Source organism: Colobus angolensis, unplaced genomic scaffold (genome assembly GCF_000951035.1).
Source record: "Colobus angolensis palliatus isolate OR3802 unplaced genomic scaffold, Cang.pa_1.0 Scaffold99, whole genome shotgun sequence".
NCBI lineage: Eukaryota > Metazoa > Chordata > Mammalia > Primates > Cercopithecidae > Colobus > Colobus angolensis.
In genome coordinates this window covers 2,764,716-2,792,498 of record NW_012123931.1, presented here as the reverse complement: position 1 = coordinate 2,792,498, position 27,783 = coordinate 2,764,716, and the positions used below count along the sequence as shown (strand labels likewise).

The following is a 27,783-nucleotide window of genomic DNA, read 5'->3' as shown; positions in this document are numbered from 1 at the left end:
GCCATGCCTTGGGATTAAGGAAGATTCCCCAGGAATAAGGGCAAAACTAAAAAACAGCTCACCCTAACAAAACCTAAAATGGAGCCTTGACACACATGATCAAGTTAACCCATCAGTAATTTAATTCCCTGCCAAAACAACTCAACATTAGAATAGGATAACATAATCCACATCTTTACAATGAAGGTTCACAATGTCCACAGATCAAGTAATACTTACTAGATGTGTGAAAAAGTGAGAAAATATATCCTAAAATTAAGAGAAAACCAGTCAATGCAAATAGACCCACCGTGCATGGTGGCTCACGCCTGTAATCCCAGCACTTTGGGAGGCCAAGGCATTAGGTCACTTGAGCTCAAGACTTTGAGACAAGCCTGGGCAACATGGCAAAACCCCATCTCTACTAAAAATTCAAAAATGAGTCAGGTGTGGGGGTGTGCAGGGGTCCGTAACCCCCAGGCTGTGGTCTGTACCAGTCAGTGACCTGTTAGGAACCAGGCTGCGCAGCAGGAGGTGAGTGGGTGGGCAGTGAGCGTTACTGCCTGAGCTCTGGCCCCCATCAGATCAGAAGGCGTTAGATTCTCATAGAAGTGTGAACCCTAACGTGAACTGCACATGCGAGGGATCTAGGTTTCACACTCTTTATGAGAACCTAATGCCTGATGATCTGAAGTGGAACAGTTTCATGCCATAACCACCGCCCCTGACCCCATCTGTGGAAAAATTGTCTTCCATGAAACCAGTCAGGACTGCTGGTTACATGTGCCTGTGGTCTCAGCTACTTGGAAGGCTGAGGTGGAAGGACGGCTTGAGCCTGGGAGGTGGAGGTTGCAGTGAGCTGAGAGCATGCCACTTCACTCCAGCCTGGACAACAGAGTGAGATCTTGTCTCAAGAAGAACACAAAAACAACAACGACAACAACAAAAAACAGGGCCAGGCATGGTGGCTCATATCTGTAATTCCAGCACTTTAGGAGGCTGAGGTGGGTGGATCTCCTGAGGTCAGGGGTTCAAGATCATCCTTGCCAACATGGTAAAACCCCATCTCTACTAAAAATACAAAAATTAGCTGGGCATGGTAATGTGCACCAATAGTTCCCTCTGCTCAGGAGGCTGAGGTAGGAGAATTGCTTGAACCTGGGAGGCCGAGGTTGTAATGAGCCCAGATGGTGCCATTGTACTCCAGCCTCTACAAAAGCAAAACTTCATTAAAAAAAGAAAAAAGAAGATCCATAAATGGCTCACACATTGGAATTAGCAGGCAAGAGCTTTAAAGCAACTACATACATACTTTAAAGAATTTAGAGAAATATCAATACTTGGTGAAGATGGTTAAAAGAGAATTTAGAGAATTAATTTTTAGTATAAGTATGTCCTAAATATGCATGGTACATACTTACTAAATGATTATTTGCTATCAGAAATCTAAATTTAACTGGGCATCCTATATTTTATCTGGCAGCTCTACCCCAAAGCCAAGCAGGAGAGAGTCCAGAGTCCTATCTTCCAGCAGGTGAACTAGCCTAGGACAGGGCCTGGCCAGGGGCAATTGTGCATTGGATATGTTTGAGATGCCAGTCATTCACGTGTCAAAGGTTTGCCAGACCTGCATAAAATCTATTATTTTTATTTAATATTTTTGTCTAAAGAAACTTTAAAAATTTTAACCTTTTATTTGGAAATACAGATTCAGAGGAAATTTCAAAGATGGTACAGAGAGGTTTCATGGACTCCTCACTCAGTTTCCTCCAAAGGTTCTATTTTATATTAGTGTAGAACAATATTTAACAATGTCACATGTCTAGGTCTATGCCATTTTATCACATATGTAGACTCCCTTAACCACCGCTACAATCAAGATACAGAACTGTTCCAGCACCATGAAAATCCCCCTCCTGCTATTCCTCTGCACTCATTCCTGGCTCTTCCCCTCCATTATTCCTACTCCTGGGAACCACTAATCTGGTTTCTGTCTTTATAATCTTGTTACTTCAAGAACATTACATAATGCAAAAATTAGGCAGGCACGGTGGCATGAGCTTGTAGTTCCAGCTACATGGAGGCTGAGGCAGGAGAGTCACTTGAACCTGGGAGGTGGAGGCTACGGTGATCCTGCCACTGCAGTCCAGCCTGAGAGACAGGGTGAGACTCTGTCTCAATGAATGAAAGAATGAATTAATGAATTAATGAAGGCCTGGCATGGTGGCTCACACCTATAATCCCAGCACTTTGGGAGGCTGACAGGGGTGGAACAGTTGAGGCCTGTATTCCCAGGCATGCCTGTACTCCCAGCTGCTGAGGCTGAGGCACAGGAATGACTTGAACCTGGGAGATGGAGGCTGCAGTGAGCAGTGATAGCGCCCCTGCACTCCAGTAGGGCCAGAGTGAGACTTTTTCTCAAAAACAAAACAAAACAATACAAAACCAAACAAAAAAAGAACATTATATAAATGGAATCACACAGTATGTGGCCTTTTGAGATTGGCTTCTTTTTCTTCTCAGCAAATGCCCTTTGAGATCCATCCAAGTTGTGCATGTTCTTTTTTTTGCTTTTCTGTTTTTTGTCTTTTTTTTTTTTTTTTTTTTGAGATAGTGTCTTGCTCTGTTGCCCAGGCTGGAGTGCACTGGCATGATCTCAGCTCACCATAACCTCCACCTCCTGGGTTCAAGTGATTCTCCTGCCTCAGACTCCCAAATAGCTGGGATTATAGGCACCCATCCAACACGCTTGGCTTTTTTTTTTTTTTCTGGAGACAAAGTTTCACTCTTGTTGCCCATGGTAGAGTGCAATGGCACGATCTCGGTTCACTGCAACCTCTGCCTCCTAGATTCAAGTGATTCTCCTGCCTCAGCCTCCCAAGGAGTTGGGATTACAGGTACCTGCTACCATGCCCAGCTAATTTTTTTTTTGTATTTTTAGTAGAGATGGGTTATCACCACGTTGGCCAGGCTGCTCTCGAACTCCTGACCTCAGGTGATCCACCTGCCTCAGGCTCCCGAAGTGCTGGGATTTCAGGTAAGAGACAACATGCCCAGATTTTTTTTTTTTTTTTTTAAGTAGAGGCAGGTTTTCACCATGTTGGCCAAGCTGTTCTCTAACTCCTGACCTCAAGTGATCCGCTCACCTTAGCCTCCCAAAGTGCTGGGATTATAGGTGTGAGCCACCATTCCTGGCCCCTTTTTTATTGTCAAATAGCATTTCATAGAACGGATGTATCAGTTTGCTTAACCATTCACCTATTGGGAGTACTTGGTTGTTCCCAGTTTGGGGCTATTACAAATAAATCTGCCATGAACAATCATGTGTGAGTTTTTGTGCAGACATCAGTCTTATTTTCTGGTACAAATGCCCAGAAGCGATTGCTAGGTCACATATTGAGGTGGATGTTTAATCAAAGAAGCTGCCAAACTACTTCTTAGAGTGTCTGCACCATTTTATATTCCCACCAGCAATGTATGAGAGAGTGAGTTCTGTCTGCATCCTCGCCAATATTTGATATTATCACTATGTTTGATTTGAGCTGTTTTAATAGATATGTAGTGATATCTTACTGTGGTTTTAATTTGTGTTTCCCCAGTGGTTGGTGTTGAAGATCTATTCCTGTGCTTTAAGTCAACTCATTTTTAAAACCTAAATAAATGTATTTAAAAAGGAAACTTGCATTAGGAGGCCAAGGCAGGTGAATTGTTCGAGCCCAGGAGTTCAAGACCAGCCTGAGCACATGGTGAAACTCCGTCTGTAAAAAAAACAAAACAAAAAATGTCCCGCACGGTGGCATGCATCTATGGTTTCAGCCACTTAAGTGAGGTAGGAGGATTGCTTTAGCCAGGGAGGTGGAGGCTGCCATGAGCCATGATTGTACCATTATACTCCACCCTGGGTGACAGAGAAAAGCCCTGCCTTAAATAAATGAATGAAAGGAAATTTGTGATTAGTGGTTCTCAAACTGTGGTCCCTGAGCCAGCAGCATCAGCATCACCATCACCTGAGAACATTAGAAATGCAGATTCTCAGGCACCTCCCCAGACCTCCTGAATCAGAACCTCTGAGGCATGGGTTCAGTGATCTGTGGGTTAACAAGCCCTCCCGGTGAGAATCAGTCTCATTTACTTCAAATAGAAGGTAATGGTAAAAATAAATGCATCAGCATATCACCTGAAATCCTCTTGTGGGCCCTAGGCTTGCACACCACTCTTTCAGGCAGGAGCCCCACCCACAGAGGCTATGACAAGAATGCTCCTGCCCCTGGGGCTGTGCAGTGACAGCTCACACAGCTCCACGTGGCGGTTCTGAGTTTGGGAAGCGCTGATGCAGTCCTACCACAGCCCTTCCTGCCTTTCATTGGACTGAGAAAATCCAGGCCCTGAGGAGGGTGAGACTTGCCCAAGGTCACCCAGCAACGTGGTCAGTCTCCTTTCCCAGGGCCCTCACAATGCCTGGCCTGTTTAAAGCCTGCCCCTATTCACTGCTGAGTGAAAACTCCAGCTCCAAAACGGAATATGGGGAGGGATACTATCTTGGGCAGCTTACGTTTATAGCTGCAGATATGTGGGAAAAAAAGTCCAAGAATACTGTTGAAGCAGTTATTTAGGAAGAGAAGGGGTTTGCTGGTTTGTGTTTTTAACTTTTCTGTATTTCATAACTTTTATCATAATAATCGTATTTAGTTACATAATCAAAATGTATTAAATATAATAAAAATCAACATGAAGCCTGATCCAGCCACAGCCTATCATTGGCAGAGTCAGGAAAACTTCCAGATAGAGCAGCCCCACACCTGCCCCAGGTCACACCCTGTGCCTGGGCACATGCTAGGACCTGTGTCTGGACACCCTCACCCCATAGTGGCCTCCACGTCTGTACCCACCAGCACCTCCTGTGGGCAAGACCCTCCTCTGCATCCAGCCCTGGGCACCCCCTAACCCAGAGGGCATCTCATGGTGTGAGAGTCCGCCTGTCTGTCTCTACAGTGAGGAAATCTCCTTGGGACATGTGGTCTGCTTGACCATCACCCCTGGCCTGGTACAGAAAGGTGGACAGTGGGTATTTGGTGAATAAATGAATGAATGATTGGAATGAGTCCCCAAAATGGTGATTTCCTGAGGCCCTTCTCCAGCTGGCCCAGGCGGAACCAGTTCCACTTTTCACAGGAAAGCCAGGTGTGAGGAGTGGGGCAGGTATGTGTGAGGGGCCAGGTGCTTGAAGGCTGGAGGGACATGGGGCTTATGGTGGGATGTGGGGTGGCAGTGCTGCTGTGGAAGCCTCAGGGAGGGCTCATCCCTGGAATCCCCCAGGGTATCCTGGTGCCCCCAGCTGCTGTGTGGTGTGAGAAGGCCTGGCTGGTGGGGACACACAGGGATTTGTTTGGATTGGTCACCTGGTCCAGTCCAGGGAGCTGCGCCTCCAGCCCCTCAGGGCAAAACTCACTTTTGATGTGTGACAACAGCTGCAGGCAAGGGGAGGGAGAGGTGTGCTGGGCCTCGGTCTTAGAATCCAGAAGCCGGTTCATGCCCCTTCCTTGGTCTATGTGGGAAAAAGATGGGACCTAAGCTAGCTCTAGGGTCCTGGGTTATGGTAAGGGCCCTCCCTTATAGACTCAGTGACTTGGGCTGACCCAGCCCCTCACTGAGCCTCCTCAGTAAAACCAGGGCTGGGCCAGGGCTCTTGACAACTCCTGGCTCCAACCTCTGGCTTTCTGCCCAGGTGTGCCTGGAGAGCCTGGTCTATACCCGGTGCTCTGCTACACCCCACAGCCTGGTCACAACCTCCCTGCCTCCAGAGCAGCCCTGGCCCAGGGAAGAAGCTGGTCTCTGCCAACCAGGTCCAGAACTCCTGGCTCAAGTGATCCACCAGCCTTGGCCTCCCAAAGTGCTGTGATTACAGGTCTTATGTTCTTAAAATTTTTCTTCTATATGGTATAGGATGGTCTAGTAACTTAACATACTGTTGTTTTCAAGGGGCTAGTGCTTATGATTTGTAAAAGAACTCTTCAGAAATAAGCTCAATTTTACCATGAATTGGGACACTTTCCATTTCTTTCTATTCTATAGAGCAGTTTACTTGTCATGAGCTCTGTCTTTTGAAAACCTGAAGGCCTGCAACAATAAAACCAGCTGCACCTGGTGCATGGGATAGGCATGGAATTGAGGAGAGAGCTTAAACTACAGTCAGCCCTCTGTATCCTCGGGTTTGGGATCCCTGGATTTTACCAACTGTTCATCAAAAATATTTGGAAAAAGTATAATAATAAAAAACAAACATTTATAAATACTTCATAACAGGTATTTACAAAGCATTTATGTTGCATTAGGTATTATAGTAGTCTAGAGATGATTTAAAATTTACAGATGGATGTGTATAGGTTATTTGCAAATACTATGCCATATTATCTCAGGGACTTGAGCATCGGTGAATTTTGGTATCTCTGGGGTCTTCGAACCAATATCCTGAGGTCACTAAGGGAAGACTCTATTCAATTTCTTCTCTGGTTATTAGTCTATTCTCTAATGTATTTTTGTTGTTGTTTTGTCTTGTTGTTTTTGCCCCTTCAAGTCAATGTCAGAAACTTAGTTGTTCTAGATTACCCATTAGCTCAAAGCTACCAGTAAGCTGACTACCACTGCAATCTAAGCAACCGATTTTTTTCCCCATCAGATTGGCAATAATTAAGAATCTATTGATGTTGAAGCTGTAAGGAGTTTTCCGGAGCATGTTAATTATGACAGTCTTTTTGCTAGGCACCTAGACAACTCATCAAAATGAAATAAAATACCTACGCACTTGAAGAAGTTATCTGGTTATTTCCTTATCTGGGTGCCGGTTATGTGAGGTCTACAGTTGAAAACTTATTAAGCTTTATATTTATAATGGGTACAATGTTCTGTATGTGTAGTAGATTTCAATGGTTTTTAAAATGTCTTTTGCCACAGCCCGCAGCTGTGTATAATCTTAATCGCTTAACAGTGGAAAACATGGCAATGACCTGAATCCCCCTGGCTCCCGCTTAAGTTAAACAAATGAAATAACTCCCACTGTCAGTTAAACTGGCGGTGGGCGCTGGTTTTCCCCAGGGAAGGATTCTGGGAGAGGAGGAGGAGATGCCAGTTTTTCGTCCCTGCACCTCCAGAGGGCTGCCGTCCGCTCTCAACGGCACTGGAACAGCCCCCGCCCTCCCAGAGTCCGTTAGTCCAAGTCACGTGATCGTCCAATCAGCTGACCCCGCGCGACTGGAAAAAGAAATTCCCGGGCCCTGGCTTCCTGGCGCGCTGATGAGGCACCAGGGGTGAAGCAAGGCATGGGCTGCTGGAGCGGGAATTCGGGGGCGCCAGTGGCTCCGGAAACGGGGCGAGGTTGTCTGCCCTGGCCTCTCCGCGAATACAGTGTGTGCCAGCGTGGGGGCTGTGGGTCTGGTAGAGAAAAGTCCACCGCCATCCCGCTCCCCAGACAGGGGCGGGGGTGGGGGGCGGGTAAGACAGAGCAGGCCGGCCAGCTCAGAGTCACCGCGCTTCCCTGGCGGGAGGAAGGGCCCCAGTCTACCGGGGCAGGAAGTGGGGCTTGTCTGGAGCTGGGAGTCCTTTCAGGTCTTCCCCAGCCCCAACAGGACCTCCCAAGACACCGTCTTCCCCAGCCCTCCTGTGGGACTTGGACACTTGTGTAGAATCAGTCTCACTCTTCCACAGTGTTAGGAAGCCCCTCCACTCTCTCCAGAGCCCGAAAGTAGTAGTTTTGGGGTTGAGACTTATCTGTCCATCCATCCAATCCGTCCATCACATCCAATCCATCCATCCGTGCATTCTAAGCACCCAGTCCATACCATGAAGCGTGCTAGGCACTGAGAGGACTTGAGCTGCCAAGGAAAGGGGAAATCGGAGGCTTGAATTGGCAGTCATAGTTAAGGCTCCAGGGGCGGAGACCTAACCGCGCCTTGTGTGTAGTGCTAAGGGGGCTCCCTGAGGATGCCATCAACCTTAAAGGCTGATGGCAGGAGCTGGCTGGCTGAATTACAGTTTGTGTACCAGGGGTTGGGAGGCAAGGGTGGGAAGCGTGTGTCTTCAGACAGGGAACAGCACGTGCAGAGACTTCAGGTGAGAGAGACCATGGCTCCCCAGGAATGAATGCAATTCCCATAGCTGGGAGAGTATCATCTGGAGGTTAGGGAAAGATGAGGCTGCATAAGTAAAGACCAAATCTTCCTGGCTCTTGGATCACCACAATCAAGGTAATGAACATCTCCACCGGCCACCAAAATTTCCTTGTGTGAGGGGCTATTTTAGGAAGTATGATCAAGAAGGGCCGGCCTGGCCGGGTGCAGTGGCTCACGCCTGTAATCCCAGCACTTTGGGAGGCTGAGGTGTGTGGATGACCTGAGGTCAGGAGTTCGAGATCAGCATGGCCAATGTGAAACCCTGTCTCTACTAAAAATACAAAAAAGCCGGGCGTGATGGTGTGTGCCTGTAGTCCCAGCTACTTGGGAGGCTGAGGCAGGAGAATTGCTTGAACCCGGGAGGCGGATGTTGCAGTGACTCAAGATTGTGCCATTGCACTCCAGCCTGGGAAACAGAGCAGGACTCTGTCTTAAAAAAAAAAAAAAAGGGCTGGTCTGATGAGGGGTCACTTGAGCAGAGAGTGGAATGAAGTAAAGGATAGCAAGCCACACAGAGTGCAGCAGGCATGGCAGCGGGAGCAAGGCTGGTGTCCCCAAGCAGCAGCAGGGAAACTGGAGTGGCTGGACTTGTGTGGGTATGGGGAAGAGGGGACAGAGGTCACTCATCTGTGTGAGGCCCAGGACTTTGTTTTATCCCCTGTACCCCCAGCGCTTTCAGAGGGAGCTAGCACAGAGAAGGTGCTCGATTGATGTTTGCTGAGCAGACAAGTTCCTGGAGGAGACCTCAGAGCAGGGTTTGGTGGCAGGGTGGGTCAGGGAGAGAGTTCACTCAACACCCGGGTGATAGGGGAGAAGAAGTGGCCAGAGGATGTCCATCTACGATGGGGACCAGGGGTCCCTGCTGGTCAGCCATGTGGGAGACACGGATCCTGGCCACACCTCAGCCTTCCCTCCAGCCTGATTACCTGCCTCCCTCCCTTGCAGAGGTTCTGGTTCTGTGGTGATCTGGACTGTCCCAGCTGGGTCCTGGCAGAGATCAGCACGCTGGCCAAGATGGTTGGGTGCACAGGGTCTACTCTGGGTGGAAGAGGGGCGTTGGGTTGGGGATTGTGGGTGTAGATGATGGTGAGGTTTCTCTAAGGTTAGGGCCTCAGTGCTCTCAGCCTGTGCTACCATGCCTTGTGACCTTGATCAGTGACTGGCCTGCTCTGAGCCAGTCTCCAGGAAGGAAGGGTGAGGTTTGCTAGCCTGGCTGATGTAAGGACTTCCTTCCAGTCCTCTGTGAAGTTGCAGCTGCTCTGCAGCCAGGTACTAAAGAGCTGCTGGGACAGGGAAATGATGTGAGTACAAGACCCAGCACCCCATTGTTCCATGATCTTATGACCCCCAGTGCCCTGAAGCTCTGCACTAGGCCTGGGGAGATGGGTGACTCAGCCTCGAAACCTCTCTGGGCACCTCCCATACTTCTTTCCAGCGTGTCTGTTCCTTATTGCAGGATCCAGGCTAGGGGTGAGGGGCTGGTGAATAGGGTACTGGCACCCTCTGAAGGTCTGCTTTCCCCATAGTATGAGAAGATCCTGAAGCTCACGGCTGATGTCAAGTTTGGTGAGTACCCCACTGAGTCCACAGGCCCCAGGCAACCCTGGGACTTCAGCCTGGTGCCTGGTACAGAGGGGCCCCCCACCCCTCCCTGCAGCATCCTTAACTTACCTTCCCTAGTGGAGGAACATGAGGGAAAGAAAGACATTGACAGTCCCACCTTCCTGTCCTCTACCAGCTCCTGGTGGAGCAGGAGCAGTGCCTGTGGCTTCAGGAGGCCTGGGAGCTTTGAGCTGAAATTAATAGGGCAACTGGGAGGTGGCTGGTGCCACAGTGACACCCCCTGTCCCACTCACGGGTCCATCAGAGTCAGGCGATGTGAAGGCCACAGTGGCAGTGCTGAGTTTCATCCTCTCCAGTGCGGCCAAGCACAGTGTCGATGGCGAATCCTTGGCCAGTGAACTGCAGCAGCTGGGGCTGCCCAAAGGTATGGGTTGTGGGTGGGCAGCTGGGCAGCCTGTGTGGGCCAAGGGCTGCTGCCAAGGCCCCGTGACCCTGAGGTGTACTCTGCCTCGTCTGGGCCAGGATCCCAAGCCAAGCCCCCACCTGCTACCTCCAGAGCTACTCTGTTCTATCCCCAGAGCACACGGCCGGCCTGTGCCGCTGTTACGAGGAGAAGCAAAGCCCCTTGCAGAAGCACTTGTGGGTCTGCAGCCTACACAGCAAGTATGAGGCCAGCCAGGGTCCAGGCTCATTTTAGAAGGTGCACGCAGCACACAAGTGCATGGAGAGTCCAAGGAGACAACTTAACCATGGTCACATACCAAGCAGCTGCAGAGCTGGGACCTGGCCCTGGCTCTCCTGACTCCACGGGCTGTGTGATGTGTACATACAGGATCAGACCTTGCCTTTTCCTCCTGGCTGACCCTTCCCTAGTCCCCTGTGCCCCATGTGTGAGCACCCAGCTCTCTCTTATTCCTCCCTCTCTGAAGTGTGGTCCCTGGGAGCACGAGTGGCAGAAGGGGCAGCAGAGATTGTGGACCGCTCAGCTGCACCTAAGACCTCTGTGTGGTCTAGCTATGTGTGCTGGCGGAGGCTTTTGGCCACCATTTCCCGCTCTGTAAATGAGACTGATACATATGGCATGGGTGGCGGGAGGCCAGTGTGAGTGCCAAGCACTTGGAGCAGGGCCCTGAGTAAACATGGACTTGGAAACAGGTGTTCCTTGACTTTATGCACCTTGGGAATGGGAGTGGGGCTCCCTGCATGGGTTGATAAGGCATTGCTTTCCCCCACTCCACCTCTTTCCCAGCCCTGCAAGTCCAGTGCTTGGGGGTCCAGGAGGGAAGAAGCCCCTGGCTGTGTGACTTCAGGCTGGTGCCTGACCCTCTCTGGCTCTGAGTTCCTGGGAATGTCAGCACCCAAGGCATGCCCTCAAGTTTAGCACCTTGACAAGAAAGGCGGGGACACTGGGATCAGGCCCACCCCTTTGGTCCCAAACCCCTTGGCCCCAGCTGGAGGATGAGGAGATGCTGGGCTTGGGTGGGGGAATCAGGGGTGTAAAGGGGTCTGCTCCCCCCTCAGCTTGTGTCAAAGACTCAAGGTGTCAGTGGTTGAGCCTGCCCCTCAGGAAGCAGCCTGGGCCCAGCCAGACGCTCACCAGGACGAGGGCAACTCTGACAAGCAGGAGACTTAGGATGAGAGCCATGGCATAGCTGGAGATGAAGATGTGCAGCGGGCTGGAGGCTTTGGTGCCAGGAGTGCCTAGAGCAGAGCGAGAAGGCTATGACCAGGTGGGTCCCTGCCTCCCAGACTTCTGAGAAGGCAGAATCTGGGCCCAGAAGGTGCTGTGGTACCAGAGATCTGGGGCTAGGAGCATCTTGGAGGACTCCATAAGGAGGGGAGGCAGGCTTCAGATCAGGGCATGTGGAGTAGGCAGATGGACAGAGGGAGAGGGCCTGCAGAGGGAAGGAGGTACTGACCGAGGTCTGGGATGACGGGTGTGCAGACCCTGGTGCAAACAGTCCCAGGAAGCTTTTACTCCTGGCGGGAGGCGAAGAGGGAGCAGGCCTGTTGCATGGTGAGAGAGGAAGAAAGAGAAAGGAGGCATCAGGCTCTTTTAAACAACCAGCTCTCCTGTGAACTGATAGAAAACTCACTCATTGAATCACTTGAACCTGGGAGATGGAGGTTGCAGTGAGCTGAGATCGCACCACTGCACTCCAGCCTGGGCTGTGAGTGAACTCTGTCTCAAAAAAAAAGAAAAAAGACAAGAAGAAACAAAAGAAGAAAACGCACTCATTACCATGGGGAGGGCACTAAGCCATTCAAGAGGGGTCCCCCACCATGACCCAAACACCTCACACTATAGGCTCCACCTCCAGCATTGGGGATCACATTTCAACACGAGACGTGGATGGGACAAGTATCCAAACTATATCAGAGGCCTCCCCCTCCCTCTCATCAGAGTCTTCTGTCCTCAGTTCAGGTGCATGCTGGCCTCCATGCCTGGCTTCCTAGGAAGTCATCTTGGCCCCAAGGGGTCAGTCTGGGTGCAGGCCTGGGTAGAGGTCCAGAAGCAGACTCTGCACCCCCGGAGCTCATACCTCCTGTGCACCATGGCAGCCAAAATGCACCAGCATGGCCAGGAGTGTTTGCTTGTCCCTGTAATCCCAGTGTTTTGGGAGGCTGAGGTGGAAAGCTCTTGAGACCAGCCTGGGCAACATAGCCAGACCCTGTCTCTACAAAAAATAAAATTAGGCACGGTGGCATGCGCCTGTGGTCCCAGCTATTCAGGAGGCTGAGGTGGGAAGATCACATGAACCCGGAAGGTCAAGGCTGCAGTGAGCTATGATTGCACCATCACACTCCAGCCTGGGCAATGGAGCAAGACCCTGTCTCTAAAACAGGAAACAAAGTGCACCAGTGTGTGGATACCAGCTTCTCCTGGTGTGTGCACCTGACCATACTTGGCCCCATTGGTGAGTAAGAGGCTGCCTGCTGTCTTCCAGAACATTCTCACCACTACACCTGTGTCCCTCCTGCATGCTCTGACAGGCTTTGTGAGCGGGCCTGTCACCTACCTCTCTGGCTGCCCTAAGGCCCAGCTCAAACCTTACCTGCACCTGAGAACCTTGTCCTGAAGAGTCTTTCCCCCACCCATAGTCCCCCTCACTTCAGAGCTTTTGGTGGGGTGAGTACAAGGATCGACTCTCTGCTACCAGCCTGGGAGGAATTGTCCCCAGGGTTGGGTCTCTGGATGGCATATGAGGGTCTAGACCAGGACCCAGATGCCTGTGACCTGAAGGGCAGGCTTTCGGTTGCACCAGCTTCACAGAGCCCCTCATCCAACCTGACCTTCTGGGACAGGTCCGACCCCTGCGTCCTTTGGTCTTGGTCCCTACTGGGAACTCTGGTTACCCTGGCTTACCTACTTTGACTCCAGAGGTAATGCTGACATCCTCCGTGAGACACAGTGACAGATTACTTACCTGGCTCAGTCACCATGGCCAGGCAGAGCTCAGGTCCTAGCCCTGTTCAACCTCTGCCTGCTGGGTTCAAGTGATTCTCCTGCCTCAGCCTTCTGAGTAGCTGGGAGTACAGGTGCATGCCACCATGCCCAGCTAATTTTTTGTAGTTTTAGTAGAGATGGGGTTTCACTGTGTTAGCTAGGATGGTCTTGATCTCCTGACCTCATGATCCACCCACCTCAGCCTTTCAAAGTGTTGAGATTACAGGCCTGAGCCACTGCGCCCAGCCTCCCTAACACCCTTCTAGCTCTGGTGCCCTGCAGGGTCTACTTTGGAGCACCTGGAGCCCAAGAAGCTGCCCCTCACCTTTGTGATCCCAGGGACCCCCTCCGTGATCATGAAAAATGTAGACCCAAACCCACTGTGGTGCCTGAAGGAGCAGGGTCAGCCTCTGCCTCCCATGGCCTCTCTGATGGTGAGGATGTTATCCCAGCAGCGAGAGCTGGGAGCAGAATCAGGAGGATTTGGGGTTTTCTCTCTGGGTAGCTCTGGGCTCCAGGGTGGAGCTCTTTTAACCTGGTCCCTCCCCTGTGACTCTCCTTGGCCCCAGGCAATGAAAGCAGCTTGCCCGAGGCCACCTGTCAGGTAGGGACAGAGAGGGATCGGGTTTTTTCTCATCCAGCTGTAGCTCCCCCTCCCCCCGGCGCCTTCCCCCAGGGGATGGAGAACCTGGCATGCTGTGCCCCATAGAAGAGTTCCCTTTCCTTCTGGTGAGGGATGGAAACCAGCTTGGGGTAGGAGGGATGAGGGTTCTAGGGGCTCTCCCAGCCCTGCCTCACATTTGAAGGATGGCATCTGGGTGGCAGCATGGTTTAGGCTTGACAAGGCAGCCTCTAGGTTTATAGCCTGGCCTCGGGCAGGATGCTGCCATGCCACCTTCTCTTCTGCGCATCCTGACCTGGCACCCTACTTAGTTAAATGTCCTCAGGCCTCCTGCACCTTGGGCATTGCCCCCACTCCCTGCGAAGGCACAGCTCTCCTTGTCCTGGCCTAATCTTCAGAGATTCTTGTCCAGCCCACAGCTTTGCTGGACATCGCAGGCTGGGCCAGGCCCCCTGCCCAGCATTAATATCTCTTTGTGAGTCTCAACCAGACTGAGCTGCAGCTTCAGGGTCAGAGCAGATGCTGACTTAATTGATGTGACCCAGGACAGGGGGGTTTATTGATGGTGTCACATCTGCTTAAGTTCTTGGCCTCTATGGTTTCTTTGGGGGCACGAAACCCCTCTGTCCCATGCTTAGGTGCCCACATGTGGCCACAAGTGCCTTTCCTACCACCATCCCTACTAGAGGCCAGTGTCCAGGCACCTGTGGCTCCAGGCAGAAGGCTGAGTGCAGAGCCAGGCCTGGGCAGATGTTCTGCAGGGGCTGCAGGAGCTGACAGCCCTGGCCACCCAGCCCGTGGCCATCCATTCCCCTTCACTGTGGCTGGCCCCTCATCCACCATCCTTCCAGGGGCTATGCCTGGGGCCAAACTGACTTTTTCCTGCCCCTGGTTCCCCTTATGCCTGCCAGGTTCTTGGCTGAGCATGATTGTCTTGTCCATTTCCTTGATTATCCTCAATCAGAGGTTTATAGAGCCACTTGGGGACATCACATCTCCTGTCTACCAGGTCCTCACCAGAGACTGGACTGCCTTGGGCTGGGCCTGGGATAGTCAGGGGTCACACTCGCCTGTTGAGACCTAGCTTCAGCGGCTTCAATCTGGGCAATGGCCTGATGGGTGGCTGCCCCTTCTCCTCTGCTTTGGGGAGGCAGGAGAGGAAGGTCAGGCAGGAGATCTGCTTCCTGCCCACCTGAGGCTGGTTGGAAGCAGGGTGCCCACCTGTGCCTGTCTCACCTTGCTGTAGGTGCAGTGGAGGATGAACCCCTCTCCTGATCTCCTGCTGGTGCGGATTCCAGGTTTGCAGTAGGTGTTGAAGTGGGCTCCAGAGCTCTCCTGGCCCTAGGAAACCCTGGGCTCCAAGAGTCCATGGCCTAGCCAGATTGTTTCCCACACTGTCACCTCCCCAAACATGGGGCTGCATGCTCTGTGCCCTGGGTGGGACATTGGAAGGAGTTCCACCTTCCAGGTTTGGATCACAGTAAAGCCTGTGCCATGGAGATGTGCTGGCTGAGACAGATGAGGTTGAAATAGCCCTGTCACGCTGGTCTTGGGCAAGTCACCTGTGCCTTGCTTCCCTTTCCCCAGCAGCTGGACAGGGATAATAGCACCTATTTCACCTGTACTCAGGTGCTCACTTGTTAGTGGGAACTGAGTCCTGGAGGAGGTGCAGGTGGAGCCATTGAGGCAGCACTGCAGCTGGACCTGGGTCTGAGTCCCTGCTCCTGGCTGTGAGATGTGTCTCTCCCTCTGTTTATTCATCTGAAGGATAGGGCTGTGCTGTTCTGGGGTCACTGTGACAATGCAACTGGCCTGTGTGAGTTGGTGGTGGCCTTCTGAGATGGTTTGAGGTGAACTGGAGGTGGGTCTTGAATCTCCCCTCACCCCCTTGAGGAAGAACCACTTCAGGAAGACTGACATGTCTGTATGAAGCAAACCAGGTTCCCTGCCCTTCAGCTGTCCTCTGTCCCTTCCCATCCCCCTCTGCTGTCCTACAGGCTCTGGTGGTGGCCATCCAGCTTGGTGGCTATCTGGCTAGTCCACACTTCCAGGTGGACCCTCTCTCCTCACATGGTTCATGTGTCATTGTGTCACCTCCAGACAGGCCATGCTAGCCCCAGGGCCTCCCTTCCCTGGTACCCAGCCCCCACCACTAGGTATGTGCCCCCTCCCTAAAGCCCACCGAGTTCACCAGCTGTGTTTGGACTCTGTCTCTGTGCAAGGCCTCATGGAAAGCCTGAAACAGCCTGGCTTGTAGAGGACCAGGAGACCAAAGCTTGAAAACAGAGTGACGGTCTCCCAGAGTCCACTTAGCCTCAGTCTCAGTGCTGCATCCATGCTGTTCCTGGCTCCAGTGGGTCAATTTTCTCCTGTAACGTCTGTAAGGGCTCCTGTGGTGATGGAGGTGGCTGGAGAGAACAGGCTGCCATAACCCTCCCTCCCTGAGAAGGCCCAATGGGGAGCGTTTTAGGCATCAGGGCATTCCGGGGAGCATCTTCCAGGGACCCCTCCTACACCCTGCCCCGCCCTGGCTCTCTAGTCAGAAATTGTAGTTGCTTAGACAGCGGGGCTGACCCAGGACAAATGCATCTATTAGGCTGGTCTTCAGGGTGCCGGGGTGGGGGCAGGCGCACTTTAGGGATAGGAAGGAGAGACCCGTGTGTTCCAGAAGTGCAGAGGAACCTGGTGCCGGCCGCAGTCAACCCCGATGTGATGACCTTTCTACCCACCCTCTTTGATGTCTTGGTGCTGGCTGCTGTCTTTGGCCAGGTAAGCTCATGGTCTGGGCTCCTGGGGTCCCTTCACTGGGCCTGCCCACTGCTTGCAGGTAGGGGAGCCTACGGGCCAGGACTGTCCTTGGCTTCCCCTTCCAGGTCATGGGTTCAAAGACCATTCCTGGGTTCCACCACCACCAGGCCTCAACAGTGTCCTGATGGGCACAGGAGCTGCTGGGGCTTTCTAGGTTAAGACCCTTGCCTATCCTGGCATTCCCCCCCACAGTATGGGGGCTGCAGGGGTCAGCCTCAGTCTCTGCCCTGGGAGCCTGCCTTACCTTGCCTGGGCAGCCCCACACCTCCCCTGGAAGACCCCCACACACCCAGTGGCTCTGATCCACTGTAGAGCAGCCAGGGGCCCTGTTGCTCACACCCTCTGGCCTGAGGCTGACTGGCTCTGTGGCTGGGTTTGGGGGTCAGGGTTGGGGGTGGGCCTTGCCCTCAGCAGCTCCCATTCCCACTCCGACCCCTTTTCAATCTTCCTCCTCTTGTGGGCTCTATCCTTGGACCCTCCCAGCTCCTCACACCAGATGACTATCTAAATATCCAGAAATCACTTTTTAAAATACCAGCTTCAGGGCTAGGAGTGCCTAGAGCAGACCAAGAAGGCTATGTCCAGGCAGGGGCTCTGCCTCCCAGACTTCTGAGAAGGCAGAATCTGGGCCCAGAAGTTGCTGTGGGACCAGAGAGCTGGGGCTAGGAGCATCTGTGCGGGCTCCGTGAGGAGGGGAGGCAGGTTTCAGATCAGGGCATGCAGAGGCAGTGAGCCCGAGGGAGGAGGCAGGTGGACAGATGGAGGGGGCCTACAGAGGGAAGGAGGTACTGACTGAGGTTTGGGATGACCATCTCTACCAAGAGGCCCTCTGCCTCCCCCAGAATGTGCAGACCCTGGTGCACACAGTCCCACATGAGAGCCTGGGCTGGCACCACCCTGAAGAAGGTGGCACCCACTCTTGTGATCAGTGGATCCAGTCTGGTGGGAGGATCATCCCACTTCAGGGGGCTGGGCAGCCTGAGGGGCCTAAGGGAGGTCATCTCTTCCAGCCTCCTGCCCTCAACCCCAGAACCCAGGTCTGAGCCCTGGGCCACCCAGGGCCACCCTGGACCCACCAGAATTCCTCCACCACCACTTGGTCAAAGTTTTGTAGAGGTCTGAGGACAAGGGTCAGCTGGGGGATCAGGAGAGGATGAAGAGGGTCACAGCTCTAACAAAGTCTTGTCCAGTCATCCCCCATCTTCCCAAGGCCTCTTCCCTGACCCCCCTACTTCATTCCGCCACTTCACCCATCTTGTCAGCTGCCCCTGAAGTGCCCAGAAGTCAGGGCTGGTTTTGTCCTCCAAGGCCTTGGTGTAGTGCTGGCCCAGGATCTGCAGCCAAACTTCATACAGCACCAGCTCCGCCTTCTCCCCTAGAGAGATAGGGGTAGAGGTGGCATCAGCCTGCACTCCCTCTCCTGGAAGCCCTGGGGTGGGACGCACACCCAAGCTCTAATGCTCCATCCAGGGGTCAGCTGCTGCTGGCCTAGAAACAAGATTCCTTGTTGTCTGTTTTTGTGTGACCCATGAGCTAAGAATGGCTTTTACATGTCTAAATGGTTGAAAACATGGAAAGTAGAATCTTGTGACACATGAGAAGTACATGACATGCAAACTTCCATGTCCATAAAGAAAGGTTTCCAGGAATGTGGCCATGCTCATTTGTTGACATGTTGTCTAAGGCTGCTTTCTTGCTACAGGGGAGGATTTGAGTATGTTCTGGCCCTTTACAGAAAACGCTTGCTAACCCCTGCACTGATCCAGCTAATGGAATACACTGCTCACTCCGAGAGTTGATCCCAGTAGGAAATGTTCTGACAATTTAACAGATGCTGCTTTTATGATTTATTTTGTCGCTGCTCTGGTGGGAGACATGTAAGAAAATTCACTCCCTGGGAGGAGGTCATGGTGGGGCTTGTGGCCATCAATGGTGAAGCCTCTTTAAAAGGATGTGTGGGGAGCTCTACCGTCTGCTGTGGGGGTTGTGATGGGCCCTCCGTGTTCAGGAATGAAGAGGGAACATGGCCTGTCTGCTGGGAACTGGCTTTCTGGGGAGCAGAAGAGATGGTAGTTTGGGTCTGTGGAGGCAGAGACCCAAACCAATCTGGTCTCTGGGGTGGCCGGCAGGGAGAGTAGCTGTGTAGGAGTGGGTGCGAGGGCAGAGCCCGAAGGAGGGCACCCCGACCACACTCCCAGGAGGCTGCGGTGGTGGGGGTGGGGCAGCACTGTAGGAGGACCAGCGCCTTCTGTGGCTGAGGGGTCCTTGGAGAGCAGCTCCGAGCTGTACGTACCTGGGGGGGACTGATTTCACCCAGCACTCTCCCAACTTGGGTGTGGACCAGCTCTCCCTGTTAGGATGGCACGAGCTTGCAGAAGTCATCCTATCAGGAGGCCCCAAGAGGAGATACAGGTTTCTTGCAGCCCCTGCACTGGGGCAGAGCTGACTTGGTGGGACAGATCTCGTCATGCATGTGAGGACTCAGTGAGGTCCTGGGCAATCAGGGACGTGACGGGACCCTCTCATCCCTCTGATCTTGACTGCTTCTCACCTATGTCCAGCTCCTTGCTGAAACTCTATGCCCCATTCCTCTCTGTGGCCCCAAAACATGAGCAAGTATTGTCTGAAGAAAATTCTGCCCATTCTCTAGAAGGGGAACACCGAGGTTTAGAGAGGGGAAGAGCCTGGTGGCCCAGAGACACACAGGGATCACAGCCCTACTAAAAACGCAGAAATTAGCTGGTGTAGTGGCACATGCCTGTAATTCCAGCTACTAGGGGGGCTGAGGCACAGTAATTACTTGAACCCAGGAGGCAGAGGTTGCATGAGCCATGATCTCACCACTGCACTCCAGCCTGTGCAACAGAGTGTGACCCAGTCTCAAAAACAAAGTTAAAACCCATTTGTCCAGTATAAACTTTTTCAAAATATATACTCAAACATAGAAAAGTCTAGAAATGTCACCAATGGTAATTTCAGGAAACAATTCTAAGGTGACTTGTTTTGGTTATCTGCATTTTTTTTTCTTTTATTTTTTGGACATAGGGTCTTGCTCTGTCACCCAGGCTGGAGTGCAGTGACCCAATCAGGGATCACTGCAGCCTTGACCTCACAGGCTTAAGCCATCTTCCCCTCAGTCTCCTGAGTAGCTGGGATTACAGGCACATGCCACCACACCTGGCTAATTTTTGAATTCTTGTATTTTTTGCAGAGATGGGGTTTTGCCATGTTGCTCAAGCTGGTCTTAAGTGATTCACCCACCTCAGCCTCCCAGAGTGCTGGGATTACAAGTGTGAGCTGTCTGTGCCAGGCCTATTTTCTATAATGACCATGACCATGGATTTCATGTGCCAATATTTTTCTAGCAATACTATTTACAAAGAATACTATGAAAAATATTCAGAGAAAAAGAAGAATACAAAATTGTAAAAACCATATATGACTAGTTTGTTTGTTTGTTTGTTTTAAAGAAGAAAGAAACAAAGTAGATTGTCCAGGAAGGTAGTTACTTCCACTATGTATTTCTCTGGTGAACTCATTAGGAACTCTAAAAAGTTCCAGGAGTTCCAGGAGAATCACGGGGTCAGAGTACCCCAGCTTTAACTTCTGGTTCAGAGAATCCTACCAACTTACAATGTCACCACCAAGTTCTTTGACTGCCTGAGCAAATCTCACCTTAAATCAATTCTCACCTGACATTAGCTGCTCAGCTTTCCACTGATACATTGATTCCAGGAGACTCCTTTAGTTCTGTGTGTTCAGCTGTCCTCCGGTGGCCCCATTATTATTTTCTGCCAGGTAAAGGTCGGTCACATGCACACAGAGCTCATCACTCATGATATGCTGCAGCTGGAATCAAACAAAGGCAAGCTGTTAGTGAACACACAAAACATTTCTCCATTATACAGCAACTCAAAAAAGGTTTTGATTTCTTTTGCTAGCAATTTTAGAAAATTAATCATACAAACCACTGTATCATTCTTTTGGAGAATAATCAAGCCAAGATTTTCAACCATCTATCTCTGTGGTCCATTGAAAAATGTTCATATCTATTTAAAATCAAAACCAGAGAGAATTCAGGTTAATGTACTTCTTGTTGTTGTTGTTGTTGTTGTTTGAGACAGAGTCTCACTCTGTCACCAGGTTGAAGTGCAGCAGCTTGATCTTGGCTCACCACAACCTCTGAATCCTTGGTTCAAGCGATTCTCCTGCTTGAGCCTTCTGAGTAGCTGGAATTACAGGCACATGCCACCACCCCCAGAGAATAATTTGTACTTTTAGTAGAGACAGGGTTTCACCATGCTTGCCAGGATGGTCTCGATCTCCTGACCTTGTGATCTGCCCGCCTCAGCCTCCCAAAGTGCTGGGATTACAGGTGTGAGCCACAGAGCCTGGCCTAATGTACTGTTTATTTAAAATTCTAAGGATCTTTAAATAATTTTCCATGGATCATATTTTTATTACATTTTAAAATCATTCACAATTTGCTTTCACACATATTCTCCCTCATTTGATCCTCACAACTGCTCTGGGAAGCAGGTTGGAGACAGAGTAGGGGACTGTTAGGAGACAGATTTACACAATGCATAAGAATGCTCACTGTGAGCTGGGTGAGGAAGGGAGCCTTGGAGAATCATGAATGCAGTATCTATGTCTATATTCCCAGCCCAACTACAAAGCCTGAAATTCATTAGGTATTTAAGAAATAGCTGCTGAATTATTGCCTAGGGGTGCTCAATTGAAGAAGCACAATTGGGACTAACAGTCAAGCTTCCTGACTCCTAGCCCAATACTTTTACAAACACACCACCTATTTTTCCATATCGGATAGAAAGTATAGTGCTTAAGTTGTACATAATGTTAATTCACTTTCAATACAGGTCAATCATGATTAACTGTCAGTAGCTTTTGTGACAAACTTAGTAAACTAGAAAGTTGAACCTTTCAGAGTTCCCATTCTCATTGCATATGCTATTTCTGTTTTAAAATAAAAATCCTTCCACATGAAACTTTATCCATCAAAATGACAGAGTAGTGAAAATAGATACCAGAAGAAAGCAAAATATTAATTTCAACATCGATTTGTCTATTTTGCTTTAAAAGTATAACCACCAAGCCAGTTTTAGGAAGATACATTCTTTTTGAAGTGTTAGAAACCATAATAACTATTCTTAACTTTAAGTCCTAACTGACCAGTATGTGTATGAGTAGATAACTGGACACAGTGTAAAGTCAGAAGGGTGACTGAGTGTGGCAGAAAGGGCAGTATGTCCAGCAACTGCAGATGGATAAATGACAATGAGTCCAGATAATGGATTCTGATACAACCATTCAAATAATGCTTTTGAGTACTTGATAACATAGGGAAAAGCTTAGGATACAGTGTTTTAGAAAAAAGGAAAGGTGAAAAAAAATAGATGGAAAGCATGATTTCAATCTTGCATACAGATGCTTCCACTTTATCTTTTTTGTTTGTTTGTTTGTTTGCTTTTGAGACAGGGTCTCACTCTGTCAACCAGTCTGGAGTACAGTGGCATCATGATCTCAGCTCACTGTGGCCTCTATTTCCTGGGCTCAAGCAATGCTCCCACCCCGGCCTCCTAAGTACCTGGGACTACAGGTATGTGCCACCATGCCCAGCTAATTTTTGTATTATCAGTAGAGATGGGGTTTTGCCCTGTTGCCCAGTCTGGTCTCAAACTCCTGAGCTCAAGTGATCTGCCTGCTTCGGCCTCCTAAAGTGCTGAGATTATAGGCATGAGCCACCACCTCTACTTTGTACTTTCTTGTTGAAGTAGACTGTATTACTGATTCCCCACCTGCACCCTCTTTTTGGATATCTGGCCCCTCCTTGAGTCTCTGGAAAGGGGAGCACTACAAATCCAGGGACAACTAGGGAACTCCCACCCTCACTGCTAGGCAGATCAGATTCTCTCTCCTGCTCATTGGAAATGACACAGAGAGTTTTCAACAGATTTTTTGCAGCGGAGCATCTGTATGGAAAGGTCCAGTAACACTGGGACCAGGGGTACTACCAGGGCAAGCCAAAGCCTCAGAGGCTGGAGGAGCCTGGAGCACATGCCGAATGTTCATCCGCAGAGCAGAGCACAAGCATGCAGCAGAATTCCAGAGTGAAGGCATGCAGGAGAGGAAAATCACCTCCCAGTCCAGTCCTTCCATGGTGTGGTCCTATTTTGAGTTTTGTACTTAGATGTCTGTGAGGTTGCCTATTGTATTCTTAATACAAATCCCACTTAAGCCAGCCTAGAATAGGTCAAGATAAATGTAATGACTTGACTTGGCTGCAGTGCAGTGGGATCATGGCTCACTGTAGCCTCAACTTCCTGGGCTCAGGTGATCCACTTCTGCCTCCCAAGTAGCTGAGACTACAGGTGTGAGCCAACTTGCCCAGTTAATTTTTTGTATTTTTCTCATGAAAATATTTTTCAGAAGAAATCTATATACATTGAATATCACTGAATGCTTTTTCTTCTTCTTCTGTTAATGTGTAGGTGTTTGAGTCTCTTGTATTTCTTCTTTTACACAGGATATGGGCTCTTTGAAATCTATTTCATTATCTTCATCATCATCATTCATTTCAGCCACTTCAGATTTTCATTTCTTTAAAAATGTTGATGTACAAACCAGTGTGGGGCCCTAGATATCCACTGTCTTCTCAGGAGTGTCAGAAGTGCCTAAAACCTTTTTCTTCTTCCTACATAAAACCTGGGCTTTTGCAGACATCTGACAATTCATTTTTGAAATACTTTCCATTTTCTGTAAAATCAAAGAAGGAAAATCATAATCAATTCGTTTTTAAGCTAGTTTCTTCCTGAGTAATCCTTCTTTCTTTTTAAATCGCTCCTCCTTCCGTAGCTTTTGTGTAAGTGCTGATTCTAATTATACATTTCACTGATGGATATGATGGCTGCTTAAATGGAATATTCCAGTCTTGAAAGAGTTCTTTCTGTACTTTTTCAGGTGGCATAAAATGACTCTCCAAGAATCTTTCACCAAAGAGGTAGTTGTTCATTGTTTCAGCAACTATCTTGGCAAAATCCTCAGCCTTAAACTCCACAAAAGCATAGCCTTTGCTATTTCCAGACCTTTTATTTCTGGACAGTCTGAACCTTGTAACAGTGCCTTTTAACTGGGAGCAATAGGAAAGGATCTGGGTTTCGTTCAGTAGGTTGGGTAGTTGGCACACATAGACTACTCCAGAAGAAGTGTGTTCTAGTTTTTGTGTTTTGTTTTGTTTCTGAGATGGAGTTTCACTCTTGTTGCCCAGGCTGGAGTGCGATGGCACGATCTCGACTCACCGCAACCTCTACCTCCTGGATTCAAGCGATTCTCCTGCCCTAGTCTCCTGAGTAGCTGAGATTACAGGCATGCACCACCACACCTGGCTAATTTTTGTATTTTTTGTAGAGACAAGGTTTCTCCCTGTTAGTCAGGCTGGTCTAGGACTCCTGGACCCAAGCGATCTGCCTGCCTTGGACTCCCAAAGTCCTGCAATTATAGGCATGAGTCACTGCACCCAGTCCAGCCTTGACTTTGAAATATATGTTGTACATCCAGTCAGCAGTGAACTCTAGGGGAACACCAAAGATGAGAAAAATGAGAGAAGAGATACCTCCAATTAAAGGAGTTAAGACCAGATGCTTGAACTTATGTTTTAAAAAGTCACTGCAGGTTGGGCACAGTGGCTGATGCCTGTAGACAGAGCATTTTGGGAGGTTGAAGTGGGTGTACCACTTGAGGCTAGAAGTTTGAGACCACCCTGGGCAACATGGCAAAACCCCATCTGTACACAAAATAAAATAAATTAGCCAGGCGCGATGGCGCCTGTGGTCCCAGCTACATGGGAGGTTAAGGTGGGAGGTCGAGGCTGCAGTGAGCTGAGATCCACCACTCCACTGCAGCCTGCATGACAGAGTGACACCCTGTCTAAAAAAAAAAAAAAAAATTACTGTTTTATGGTTTTCTGGTTGAAACCTCTGTTTCCATTTAAAATAAAGTGGGGTCGAGATAGTATGTATTACTAATTCAAAATCATAACCAGATGCTTAAATTAAATCATTGTATCTATCATTTCAAAAACCAACCTCAGGATTATTAAAAGTTAGTTTTATTGGGTTTTTCTTTAAGCTGGGCTGGTTCACTCAGGTCTGTCACTTCCAAGCCCATGTTTTCCTACTTTTTAACCCTATTTGGAAGGAAAACTGCAGCTAAGATTATGATCCATCCTGAGATGAAAAGTTTCACACATATACACCACACATACCCCCACCACAGTATTATGACACGGTGACCCAACCTTAGGCTAATGGTGCCACTGCCAGCAAATGCATTTTTTTCTTTATTCTAATTTTTTTCTTTATTTCTTCTAACAGCAGCAAAGGCATTTAACCATTTATTGAGATTCTCAACAGCTACCATTTGGTTTGTAGAGCAAATTGTTTACAAAGTAACTTGTTTCCATTTTTGATATTTTAATGAAAATTATGTTCTTCAGTTTTAAAGCTCCATCCCTCTCCCAAAGAAAGACTAATAACTAACTACCAAGTAATGATTTTTTAGGAAAAGAACAAAAGCAAAAACAGCTTTTAAACACTTCTGGAACATGGGTAAGCTTCCAAAGTCAAGACCTTCTGGGCCCAGTGGAGGTGCTAGGCTGCCTCAGGACACCATCAGCACTTCCCCATGCACAACATCCTCAGCAGCGGGGAGCCATGCGTGGACCCCGGGAGTCTTCCTGTTCCACAAGCTCCCCTCTCTTTTTCCTCTCCACCCTTACTGCTGGGCCTCCCCTCCAAATCTGCCTAACGAAGGCAGCAGGGTCTTTAATACTGTTTGACTTTGTCAGTGGGGAAAGGGTACTCTAGAAAGCTGAGAGAATCCCTGGTACAGTCTAGGGGAGGAAAAAATACGCAGTGTAGCATAGATGGTTTCACTTGTCCACTCACACACATGCTCATACTTATTCAATGGATGTATCAGATGCTTCAAAAGTCCTGATGTGTAGTAGCACACAAGTTGCTTGTAAAAAGGAAGTTGCAAAATGGTAAAAATGTCTGCAGCAGTTCAGGCTCCTGATGACAAAGCTGGTTCTGCTAAGTAGTTATTTTGACATGCACAGCAGCTTTCCCTAGAAGTCCTGTGTTCCGGGGGTTTCATTTAGACCACAGGAAGTTGAAATCGAAGTTTAAAAGGTTGTCTGCTGACAAAATGTGCTATATCCATTGGTGGACTTCTACTCAGTAATGAAAGGAACAAACTACCAAAACCTGTCATATGTCATGGACCAACCTCAAAAACATTAGCTAAGTAAAAAAAACCAGACAGGAGAACACATATTGTATAATTCCATTGATTTGAAATGTCCAGAAAAGGCAAGTTGATGGAGACCGAAATGGTCTGATTTACCTCAAGAGGTAGGGATTCAAGCTCTCTAGAGTACATGTGATACACACATGAGAAAAAATAAGGAAAGAAATTTCAATGTAAATAAATGAAAATAATACTTCTCCCTGATTATAAAGAAAATCACATTCTTTTTGTAATAATTTGGAAGACAAAATATGAAGAAAAGTCTTTAATGTTGCCACTCAAAACGTTCTGGTTTGTTGTTATTTATGCTTCTTTATGCATTTGAACATTTTAATAAGTAGAATCATAATATATAGTCTTTTATCACTATGTTTTGGGCATATTTCTATGGCAGTAAATATATCCTTGGCGTCATCCTTTTTAAAAGTTTGATGTATATTAAGTTAATCATTGCCACCCCTGAAGTAAATTTTCTTATATATATATATATTTTAATGGATGCAAGCAAGCATTTTTGGGCTGAATTCATAGAAGTAGAATTTCTGGAGGAAAATAACATAAAACGCTTTTAAGATTTTTCATAGAAATTTTCAAATTATCCTGCAGAAAAATTGGTTCACAGTTTATACTCCCAAAGTGGCAGAGCTCCAGTGTCCCCCTTCCATTTGTCCTCTTTACTGGTATTTAAGGAGAAAATCTCATTGTTTTCATTACATTTCTTTGGTTTCTAGTGCTTTTGAACTTTTTGTTTTTTTTTCTTTTTTTAGATGGAGTCTTGCTCTATCACCCAGGCTGGAATGCAACAATGCAATCTCGGCTCAGTGCAACCTCTGTCTCCTGGGTTCAAGCCATTCTCCTGCCTCAGCTTCCCAAGCAGCTGGGATTACAGGTGCCTGCCACCATACCTGGCTAATTTTTGTATTTTTTAGTAGAGATGGGGTTTCACCATGTTGTTCAGGCCGGTCTCGAACTCCTGACCTCAGGTGTTCCACCTGCCTTGGCATCCTAAAGAGCTGGGATTACAGGCGTGAGCCATGGCACCCAGCCTTGAATCTTTTTTATATACTTAATGGTCATTTTTTTTCTTGTGGAAAGTGCCGTTTCTCCATTGCCTATTTTGTGGCCAACCTCCAAACTCACATTTCACTTAAATTTTATCCTGCTGATTGAAAGCATTTGAACATAAACAGAAACAGGACAGACTGTAAATATGTAGATCTTGCTCTGTCACCCAGACTGGAGTGCAGCGGCATGATCATAGCTACCACAGAGCCTTGTACTGCTGAGCTGAAGCAATTTTCCTACCTCATCCTCCCAAGTAGCTAGGACTACAGGTGTGTGCCATGATTCCCAGCTAATTTTTGTAGAGATGTGAATTCGCTGTGCTGCCCAGGCTGGTCTTGAACTCCTGACATAAAGTGATCCTCCCACCTTGGTTTGCCAACGTGCTGGGATTACAGGCGTGAACTACTGCTCCCGGCCGAGAGCTCATTTTGCTTGCTAGTGGAGTTCTTGGTATCTTTTTATGTTTGAGGCTTTGGTGCTAGTGCTGAAGTATTACACTCACCATCTGAGGTTTACAGGACTTTTGTTTTTAACATTGAACAGATGGACCTGTTTAGTTCTGTATCTTTGCAGGCATACAAAGTGTGCCTACCAGGATTCTGCTTTATATCCATTGAAAGCAAGAAGTAATGCAGTAAAACTTTGCCTGGCTTAGAGGCTTTGAAAGAATGGAGTATTTTGATTTAATTCTATTAACTTGGAAGTGTGAAGGTGAAAAGAATTCAAAACTTACATTTCTGGTTGAATGCAATTTGAAAATACAGCCAATCATTCCCCTTTTCTTCTGTAGTAAGTTTGGACAT

At 48.9% G+C, this 27,783-nt stretch overlaps 2 pseudogenes; one reads left to right on the top strand and one right to left on the bottom strand.

Annotated features, from left to right (window-relative positions):
- The first annotated feature begins 7,242 nt into the window (after positions 1-7,242).
- Positions 7,243-16,710, top strand: LOC105505213 (annotated as a pseudogene).
- A 1,065-nt stretch (positions 16,711-17,775) lies between these two features.
- LOC105505212 lies at positions 17,776-27,783 on the bottom strand (annotated as a pseudogene).